Below are 8492 nucleotides of genomic sequence, written 5' to 3'. Positions count from 1 at the left end.
GGCTTTTTTAATTTTTATTTATTTATTTATTTATATGCTTCATGAGTCAATGAGTGATTTTGGCATATGCTGTTTGCGTTGCGTTTTCTGCCACATCTCACTGGTCCGATTCTGACTGAAGCAGAGGACTGATGCCCTGACCTCCATGCTGGGATAAACCAGGAGATTTTAAAAGTCCGGGTAGAGCCAGTTGAGAAAGGGCATGGGATCCTGTTCCAGCTCCCTCCGCCATTCTAAAAGAGAAAGAGCACAGCATTGTCCTAGTAGCACCCAGCGCCCCCAGGGGGTGACCCACCCTCCCTGTGGGCCAGTTCCTGGGGCTGCCATCCCTTCCTCCACGGAGGGCAGTCAGGGTGGGGGAGGTATGCGCAGCCTTCCCCACCCCCTTGATGCCCCTGTGTGCCCAGGGACACAGACAACCCCCAGCTGAGTGGCCATCGCAGGAGGAGAGGCCAGAGGCGCGACCGGGTCCCACACTGAGGAAAGGGGAGAACCGGGGTCTTAGGGTGCTAGGGGTTTGCCAGGTGAGAGAGCAGTTCGAGGTCCCCACTCCGGGCAGCAGCTCATAGCTGCCCCGGCCACAGGGGTGGGAGATGAGCCAAAGCGGAGCGCCCTGCTCGGCCTTGACCCTGAGGTCTGGAGCGGAGAAGAGGCTCGTGGACAGGGCCGCCGCGGAGCAGGAGGCCCAGAGAGGAGCGGCCAGGCCACCGCGCGGCCAGGACGCCCGCAGCCCCACCCCGCAGCCCGCGCGCCCCGCGCTCCTCCGAGCGGCCGCCAGGGGGCCCCGCGCCGCGCTGCTCCGGGGCCGGACGCCAGCGCACGGAGGGTGCGCCCGGGACCGCGCGGAGAGCTGGCGGCAGGCAGCGCCCCGGGTCCAAGGCGCCGCGGCTGGCGGCGGGCGCGGCGGGCGCTGCCCATGGGCCGGGCCCGGGGTCCGGGTGCGCCGGGAGCCGGTGAGTGGGGGCGCGGCCGAGCGGAACGTGGGCGCTGCGGCCAAGGGCGCGGGGCTGCGGGCGCCGGGGAGGGGCTGCGGGCGGCGGCGGGGCGCGGGTGCCGGGGCGGGAGGTGCGGGACGGTGAACCGGGGGTTGGGGGGGTACGGCGGGCGTCCGAGCCGCTGCGCGGGGACGCGCGGGCCTGACCCGGGGCACAGGTGCGCGCGCGGGGGACAGTGCGCGTGGCCGGCCGGCTGGCGGGCCCGGGAGACGCGGCGCGCGGGAGAGTGCAGCAGGCGAGGCGGCCGTGGGGGACAGCTGGAGGAGGCTGCGGGGTGCGTGCGCCGGGGAGATGGCGGGAGGCCACCTGCGGAGGACACACCTCCCCAGGCCGCCGGGGCCAGAGACAGGCTCTGCTGCGCGCCCCCCCCCCCACTCCACTCGGGGGGAGCAGCCAGCTTCTGCAGCCACTCGAGCGGCAGGAAAAGCCAGCCTAGACCCAGGGCCTCCTCCCCGCGCCGGACCTTAGTTTCCGGGTCTATGAAATGGGCACAGCTGGCTTGCCGGGTGCTTGTGAAGAGGGGCGGGGAAGAGGATGTTGTCTCTGAAGCTGGGATGGGATTGAGGAAACAATCAGTGCCCCCATCAGAGAGTCTGCAGTGAACAGTGGCGTCAGCTTGGGGAACTGAGTGTGTGCCTCAGGAGGTGGCTGCAGACAGGGTCAGGGGACCCCTAGTCCACTCCTGTCTGTGGGGCAGGCCTGGAGGGGAGGTGGTGAGGGGGGCTCCCAACCTTGCCCCACGCTGTGCACCGAGGTGGGGACTGAGAGCAGTATGGAAAGGGAGACATGGCAGCTTGGGGAGGTGGAGGGGCTCACCCCAGTCCCTTCCCTCCTGCCTCCTAGGTCCCCGCAGGAAAGTGTTTTGCCGAGTCTCAGTACCCACAGAAGTGCCCTGGAAAATTCACCTGTGGGCAGGAGCTCTGTCTCCTTCTTTCAGTGGAAGTAACTGAGGCTTAGGGAGGCGACAGGACTTATTCAAGGTCACAGGACTAGAAGGTGACAAAGCTGGGTTTCCAACTGCGGTAGGACTGGCTCTACAACCCATTGTGCCAGGTGCCCACATGAGGCTGGAGGTTGTCCACTTACCCACCCAGAACATTCACTGAGCCCCAGCTGTGTGCCGTCTGCTCCCAGCCCCAGGAAGTGCTTAGGGAAGCTGAATAGTAATCAAAGGAAAAACCGAGGTCCTGGCAGAGAATGCCCGCTAGGAAGAAAAAAAAACCAGGGTGTTTGGGGCAGAGAGAGACTGGGGTGGGGGTCTAGCCTTAGCCTGGTCAGGGAGGGTCAGGGAGAGTCCCCCACCTAGTGACCACTGTCTAGGATTCACTTCCAAGGGCAGAGCCCACTGGAAAGGTTTGAGGGAACAGCAGATTTGAGGCCCCTAAGGCAGATGCAGATGTAGGTGGGAAGAGCTGAACAGAGCCAGTTAGGAGTGCCATGAAGTCTGGATTTTCCTCTGGGTGCGATGTGCTCAGAGTTTGCATACGGGAAGGATTCCCCGGGGATGAGTAGAGGGGACTCAGGGCGCATGGAGGAGGCTGCTGGTGTCCATCCGGGATCATCAAGGAAGAGCTAACCCACCTGATGTGGAGTCATCCCCATCCTTGTGGGGCTGCAGCCACCTGCTAACTCCCTCCTCACCGGGCCAGGAGGCGTGAAGAGGGTGGAATGTTCTAGGAGTGGTGGGGTGATCTGCTCTGGTGGACAAGAGAGCCTGCTTTGGGTTCCAGCACTCACTGCCCCACTCCGGAGTGGGTCCCTGCTGCTCCCCACCAGCCTCCTTGTGTCCAGTGGGGAAGGGGTGCCCGCCCAGAGTCTGCCCAGATGAGATGGGACGCTGCTAGCTGTTTGGACTGGGTGTGCAGGCTGCTCTCCGCGCCCTTTTGACATGTCCCCATAAGTCTTTGAGCAATGTTCCAGCTCTCACTTGTATTTTGACCCAGATCTAGAGGCAGCCTCTTCTTCAAGAAGCCTCCATGCCTTTTGGGGGGGGGGGGTTAGAAACAAGTTTGATGTGCTCACCTCAATGTCATTGTCTTTAGGCGTTCTCAATGCACCAAGGCAAGAAATCTTTTTTTTTTTTTAAACTAAAAATTAGTATTTTTGTCTTCCTCCCACACTAAGAACCTGGTTCTCCCCAGAAGTCAATATATGTAATCATTTGCATCGTCTTAGAATATATCCCACAGAGTTCTGTTGTTTGTTTGTTTTTTAAGATTTTACTTATTTATTTGACAGAAAGAGACATAGTGATAGAGGGAACAAAAGCAGGGGCAGTGGGAGAGGGAAAGCAGGGCTGAGATAGATGCAGGGCTGGGTCCCAGGATCCTGGGATCATGACCTGAGTGGAAGGCAGACGCTTGGGCTCTACAGATGGACATGGGCCTTTTTCCAGGCTTTTGTTATTCCAAGCAATAGGGGGAAGGATAGCCTTGTACATGCTTTGTTGGCATTGGTGGAGGTGTATCTTCAGTTCTTAGAAGTAGGAGTTACTATGTATCTATTTGTCAGCTACTCCCAAATTCCCCTTTCCCCCCAGCAACCTATGGTACTGTGTGTTTCCCCTGCAACCTGGCGGCTCTTAGAGTCCTGGGAAATAGGATTTCAGTACATTTTAATTTACATTTCTATTACAAGTGCCACTAGACATCCATATATATGTATTTGAGTCATTTGACTGATTTTTCTGTCCTGTCCATCTGTTTTTCATGCTCCCTATTGGATTTTTCTCTCTCCCCCTGCCCCTGCCCTGGATTTAAAAGTTTGTTTAAATACATATTAGGGAGATTCATGTTTTATCTTTATTATCATTGCAAATGTTTCTCCCAGGTTTTAAAAATTTTGTTTATGATGGGTTTTGCCATTAAAAGCTTTCTATTTTTAATATGTTTGATTTAATGTTTCTTTTATTACATCTAGATTTTGAATCCTTGTTAGGCTGTTCTTACACCCAATTGTATAGGATCTACTTGTGTTTTCCAGTGCTAGTTTGGTTTTGTACTTGGTTTATGGGTCCAGTTGAATTTTTTCCCAAAAGTCTCGCTTTCTATCCCAACACTATGTATTGAAGAGGTCATCTTTTCCCCAGTGATCTGAAATGCACCTGTATCAAATAATAAACCCCAAAATGCACTGGACCTGTGTCTGGGCTTTCAGGTCTGTCTCACGAGCTCTATCCCTTCATATGCTGGTTCCCCGTGGGGGAAATTGCAAAGGTGCCATTGCATGTATGTGCACAGCGAGGGAGGTTTTATCCACAATTATTGCAATAGGAGGGAGAGATTGAACTCAACTCCCATTACTGTGTTGGAGTATCTGATAAGGCTAGTGGTCCTCCCTCTCTGCTTTTGTGTCCAGGTATTTTAGCTATTCCTGCGTGCGTATGCTTATTTTTATTGGGACCATATCACATTTACAGATGCTCTTCTGGGTAATCGACACCTTTATCAAGTTGAGCCATCTTATCCGAAACCAAGGGATGTGTGTTCAAGATGACTCTGTCTTTAATTTGTTCAAGACCACCTCTGGGAGCATTTTAGAGTTTCCCTCCCATTTTTGTTGTTGTTGTTCTTAAGTTTATTCTTGGGAGCTTGGCTTTGTTTGTTGCTTTTTTTTTTAAAAGGTTTTATTTATTTTAGAGAGAGTGAAAGCAGTCACAGAGGGAGAGGGATCACAGAGGCAGAGGGAGAGGCAGACTAGCCGCTGAGCAGAGAGCCCGATGTAGGGCTTGATCCCAGGACCCTGGGATCATGACCTGAGCCGAAGGCAGCCGCTTAACCAACTAAGTCACCCAGATGCCTCTGTTTGTTGCTATTATAAATTTTTTTCTCCCGTCATATCTTGAATGGGTCATTGTTTGTGTGTTGTTTTGTGTCTCTCTACCCTATTTGTTGTTAGTTTCATCAATTCTTTTAGAGAGTTTAGGTATACTGCCATCTGAAAATTGAAATAGTTTCGCTTCTTCTTTGTTGATTTTTGTGCATCTACTTGTTTTCTCTAATTAATTTGGCTAAATACCTCAAATTCCATATTGAATATTGACTATAAAGGAGCCTCCTTTCCTCTTTGAGAGCTTAGTAAAAAGGCGTCTTCCCCCATTAGGAGAGATGCTGACTTTAGGATAGGGGATGGGGGGATAGATCTATACATATATGGGAGTATACCTTAATTCCTATTTTATTGGGTGGCTTCTTAAAATCAGGAATGAATATTGATTTTCATTGAAGACATATACAGAGATAATTATATTTCTTCTAACACTATGAATAAGATGAACCATATATATTTTAAAAATATGGAATGCTTCAAAAATAAGGAATCTTTCACAAATTTTCATGTCCTTCTTATGCAGGAGCCATGGTGATCTCTTTATCTTTCCAACTTCAGCGCAGGTGAGGCCAAAGTGAGTACAAGATGAGTCATATTAATGGATTTCCTAATTTCAGGCGCAGGATGAGAGGATAAGGCAAACAATAAGACACACAATTTGTTAATTATGAACATTAAGCCATCCTTGCCTTCCTGAAATGGAATTCGCTTGGGGATGATATATGAGGTTTTAATATGGTGACGTGAGCCATCTGTTTGCTGTGTAATAAGTTATCATAAACTCAGTAGCTAAAACGGCACACATCCATTATCTCATCATTTCTGTGGATCTGAAGTCCCGGCATGGCTTTGCTGGCTTCTTGCTGGTGTTGGCTAAGACTGGGTCCTCATCTAGAGGCTCAACGAGGAATGGATCTGCTTTTCTATTCATGTGGTTGCCAGAAGCATTCACTTCTTTCCAGTGGCCTGACTGAGAACTTAAGTGTTGTGCTGGTGGTTGGCTGGAATCTGTCCTTGGTTTCTGGAAGCCACCCTCAGTTACTAAGGACCACCCACTAGACCCACCTGTGGGCTTCCTCAACACAGCCTCTTCCGCCGTCAGGCCAGCAAAGAGAGTCTCTAGAGTAAATCTAGCAAGACAGAGTCTTACATAACAGAATCACAGAATTGACATCCCCTTTGCCATATTCTGTTGGTTAGGGGAAAGGTTCCATCCACACTCGAGGGCATGAATGCCAGGAGATAGGGAGAGTGGACCCTTGAGAATCTGTCCAGCACAGTGGTGTTGGATTTGACTTGCTAATGTTTATTTTGTCCATGGTCTTCCTAGTCATTCATCAGTCTGATATAGCATCACTTCTAATGGCTTCTTCCAGAAGGACTCATCAGTACAATATTCCTTGGTTTCTCTCCTGTTGAAATGGCTTTCTGTACCCTTGGTAGCTGAAGGATAATTTGACTGGTTATAAAATCCCGGCCTACACTTGCTTTCCTTGAATTCGTTACAATGTTGCTCTGGATTGTGTTGCTTATATGTTATTGTCAAGAAATCTGATATAAACACTCTTCTTCCTTTTATAAGTGACTTCATCATTTCTCCTGGAGCCCCAAAGGATTTTTTTAATTTTAATCATTTCATGAAGAATTATCTTGGAGTTGCCCATTCAGAACCAATACTGTGGTGCCTTCAGGGGAGCAGTCGAATATACAAATTAAGTCTTCTTTTTTATTTCCAGAAAGTTTTCTAAGAAAATGATTATACTGTTAATTATGTTGCTTTTCTTCCAATGTTATGTCTGTACGCTAGATCTTTTTTTCCATCTTCTATACCTATCACTTTCTATATAATCCTCTTAACTTCTTTTTTATACTTTTATTTTATTTTATTTCAGTGTTCCAGAATTCATTGCTTATGTACCACACCCAGTGCTCCATGCAATACGTGTCCTCCTTAATACCCACCACCAGGCTCACCCAACCCCACCACCCCTCTCCCCTCCAAAACTCTCAGTTTGTTTCTCAGAGTCCACAATCATTCATAGTTCTTCTCCCCCTCCGATTTTCCCCAACTCACTTCTCCTCTCCATCTTCCAGTATCTTTGTGTTATTCCTTATGCACCTTACTCTTATCTTTATTTAATTCTGGTTTTGTAGTTGTTTTCATTCCTCTCCTCAATGAGGTTTATTAAAGTCTATTAAAATTTATTTAAATCCCAGCCAAATCTAGTATCCCTAAGAGAGCATCTGGTTTAGTCTTCATTTCTGAGATGATGTTGTGTTTCATGTTTACCTTTTGTTCTCTGTGTGTGTTCATCTCTGTTTTCAGTTCTCAAATTTATACTTAAGGTGTTTTGTCACATCTCAGGATGCTTCTTAACTGTTCAAGTCTTAAGATGCTGATGCTTGATGCTGTGTTACATTGTTCCCCTGTAAAGTGGTTTGTGGGGAGAATGATTGTCAGCTCCTTATATTTCTTTTGTATGGATACTGTCTGTTACCTTTTGTTAACTTAGAAATGTCTTTATGTTTGCAGGAACTGCTAATAATAGAAAAATGTAGGCTGGCATTGGGGAGTCGAGGATCACCAGGTTTCTTGGTTCAGGAGTGCCCTCTTGTGTTGGTTTTAGGAGCTGCACCACCCTTATTCGGAGTGGGACAGGAGGCAGGATGGTTAGCTGTCTGCGGAATTTACCATTCACTTTTGCTTCTGTAGGCCCTTGATGCTTCGCCCCTATCCATTTGCCACCAATCCTCTAAGGGCCTCCACCTCTGAGCCACGTCCTCTAGAAGCAGGGTGTTTCCGAGACAACCAGCTCTGGTCCCACACACTTTCTGTCTCTTTTGAGCTCTCGGCCGAGTATGGCCGGTTTTGTCTGCTCTCCTGGTTGCTCTGCAGTTATCTACAGGGACCTGGAGATGTCCCCAAGATTTTTGCCCCGAAGGCTTCACACAGAATGGTGTACTCCCACCTAGCTCCATCCCTTATTAACACCTCGTAGCGCTGCTTTATCTCAGAGCTCCCCACGCCTGCCAAACCGTGTGAGAGACAAGGATCTTCTCCAGAACCTCAGGTCAGGGGTCACACCCAAGAAGTGACCTTAACACAGGAACCTTCTTCATATACAGCCCGTAGTCAGCTGTCACCAGGAATGTTCTTCCGGGTCTTATCTTTGCATCTGGGATCCAGTCGGTGACGAGGTGTCCCCCATGTTTGTGGTGTTTACGAGAGTCTTTCCACCCACCACTGTTCCTCCATGTTGTTTGTCTTTCCTGATGTGGGGTCTGAAGGCTTCACATCAGTTTTCTCCCATAATCTGGATTTGTTGGACTCTTTCCTCAAAACTTGACTCAGGCTCAGTGTTTTGGATTGAAGTTGTTTTAAAATTACAGACATGGATGTATATCTAGGAAGAGAAGTCCGCCTTCCATCAGGTCCATCCTGTGCCCTCCTGGGGGCTGGGCAGCTGCCAGCTATGGTGTGGAGAGGGGCCGTGGGTAGGAGAAGGCAGGCCCAGGGGCTGCAGGTTTTCCTGGGGTGTTCTGTTTCAGTTTCCCCTCCCACTCTCCAGTCATCCCTCCTGGTCCCCTTCCTGTCCCTGTCACTGAGCCTTCCCAGGGGATGCCTGGCCTGGGCACCGGGCTCGCTCTCAGGGGGCTGCTTCTTTCAGC

At 50.0% G+C, this 8492-nt stretch overlaps 1 protein-coding gene and 1 non-coding gene across 2 annotated transcripts in view; one reads left to right on the top strand and one right to left on the bottom strand.

Moving 5' to 3' along the window:
* Positions 1-816: 816 nt before the first annotated feature.
* The window catches only part of RASGEF1C (RasGEF domain family member 1C), an 83526-nt gene continuing 75850 nt past the window's right edge, over positions 817-8492 (top strand). The window contains exon 1 of the mRNA XM_045069320.1: positions 817-953. The gene's annotated coding sequence lies outside the window, so the exon portion shown is untranslated. The remainder of the gene's footprint in view (positions 954-8492) is intronic.
* LOC123388914 lies at positions 5302-5405 on the bottom strand. Its single transcript, XR_006603435.1, has one exon. It is a non-coding gene; the product is annotated as a U6 spliceosomal RNA (small nuclear RNA).

This window comes from Mustela putorius, unplaced genomic scaffold (genome assembly GCF_011764305.1).
Source record: "Mustela putorius furo isolate JIRA1106 unplaced genomic scaffold, ASM1176430v1.1 tig00003923_pilon_pilon_pilon, whole genome shotgun sequence".
Taxonomy (NCBI): Eukaryota; Metazoa; Chordata; class Mammalia; order Carnivora; family Mustelidae; genus Mustela; species Mustela putorius.
This window is presented reverse-complemented; position numbering and strand designations above follow the sequence as displayed.